This window comes from Camelus bactrianus, chromosome 20, assembly GCF_048773025.1.
Source record: "Camelus bactrianus isolate YW-2024 breed Bactrian camel chromosome 20, ASM4877302v1, whole genome shotgun sequence".
Lineage (NCBI taxonomy): Eukaryota > Metazoa > Chordata > Mammalia > Artiodactyla > Camelidae > Camelus > Camelus bactrianus.
In genome coordinates this window covers 35,229,805-35,231,654 of record NC_133558.1, presented here as the reverse complement: position 1 = coordinate 35,231,654, position 1,850 = coordinate 35,229,805, and the positions used below count along the sequence as shown (strand labels likewise).

Sequence of the window (1,850 nt, the reverse complement as noted above, 5' to 3'; positions counted from 1 at the left end):
TGTGTTAGCTGCGTCCTATATGTTTTCTTAAGTTGTGTTTCATCGTTGTCCAGTTGTGTTTTCTAATGTCCCTTGTGAGAGCGTCTTTGACCCGTGGGTTATTTAACAGTGTGTAACTTCATTTCAAAACCTGTGGGGTTTTTCTAGATTTTTTTTTTCTATTATTGATGTCTGACATAATGTCACTGCAGTCCAAGAACATTCTGTACGAGTCACTGCTTTAAACATGAGACTCATTTTATAGCTCAGCCTATCGTCATTCTTGATGAATGTTTCATGTGCTCTTGGACAGAGGTGTGCTGACATGCGTGGTGGGCGGTGTTCGCTCCTAGGCTGAATTCCTCAGGACACTGCTCAAATCTTCTGCCTCCTTCCTTTGTCTGCTTCATTAGAGGAGAGCATTGAAATCTCAAAATACATTTGTGGATGTGTCTCTTTCTCTACTAAGTTTTGTCCCATACGCTTCAAAAGTCTGTTAGTAGATACTTGCACATTTAGGACTGACGTGTCTTCTTGATGGATGCACCTTTGTATCGTAATAGTGGATCCCTTTCTCTCCTTGTTTTGACGTTTACTTTGTCTGGTTTTAATATAGCCAGCTTTCTTATGATGACCGCTTATTTTCCTTCTTTTACTTGCAATCCATCTATGACTTTATATTTTAACTAAATATGTAATTGTCATTCGACCCAGCAGGTGCATTCGTGGACTTTTATCCCAGAGAAGTGAAAACTTATACTTACCCCCAAACCTGTACTTACAGGTTCACAGCAGCTTTATTTATGCTTAGTGGCCAAACACAGGGAACAACCCAGATGTCCTTCAGGGGGGTGAATGGTTAAAGAAACGGTGCTACAATTATATCATCAGATACGACTCAGCAAGAAAAAGGAACACACTGTTGATACAAGCCACAATCTGGACGAATCTCCAGTGAGCTATACCGAGTGAACAAACCTCAGTACCGATTAGTGGTGGCCAGAGATTAGGAGTTGAGAGTGCAGGAGAGAAGGGGGTATGGTTGTGAAAGACCAGCACGAGGGGTCTTTGTGACCGATGGGCCTGTTCTGTATCTGGACTGTCATAATGAACCTGCACATGTGATAAATCGTGCAGAACCATTCCTTTCAGCCGGCACTGCCACCTTCCAGTAATTCGCCAAAATGACCAACACAAGGAAAAGGGAAAGAGGAGAGGCACCCTCCATATGTTCTCCAGGCCCTTTAGAAAACATGGAGTTGTTCCTTTGGCCACATACGTGTGAATCTATAAGAAAGCTGACACTGTAGACATCAAGGGAACGGGTACTGTCCAAAAAGGAATGCCCCACAAATGTTACCATGGCAAAACCGGACGAGTCTACAATGTTACTGAGCACGCTGCTGGCATTGTCATAAGCAAACAAGTTAAGGGAAGGATTCTTGCCAAGAGAATTAAGGTGCGTGTTGAGCATATTAAGCCCTCTAAAAGCCAAGACAGCTTCCAGAAACAAGTGAAGGAAAAGGATCAGAAAAAGAAGGAAGCCAAAGAGAAAGGTACTCGGGTTCAGCTGGAGCGCCACCCAGAGAAGCACACTTCGTCAGAACCAACGGAAAGGAGCCTGAATTGTTGGAACCCGTTCCCTATGAATTCATGGCACAAAGGGTGTAAAGAAAAGACCTGGATTGTAAAAAAAAAAAAAAAAAAATCGTACAGGACTAAACACACACACACACACATACACACGTGCGTACAAGTCAAACTGGGGCAAAGTGAATAAAATTAGAGGGCAGTATCTGTCTTGGCTGCGATTCTGTCCTTTAGTTCTGCAAACTCTTTCTACTGGAGAAAACAGGTGACAGGTAGAGGGG

The 1,850-nt window shown here is 43.1% G+C and overlaps 1 pseudogene; it reads left to right on the top strand.

The window, feature by feature from the left end:
- Positions 1 to 1,154: 1,154 nt before the first annotated feature.
- Positions 1,155 to 1,650, top strand: LOC123613948 (large ribosomal subunit protein eL21-like; annotated as a pseudogene).
- Positions 1,651 to 1,850: the final 200 nt, after the last annotated feature.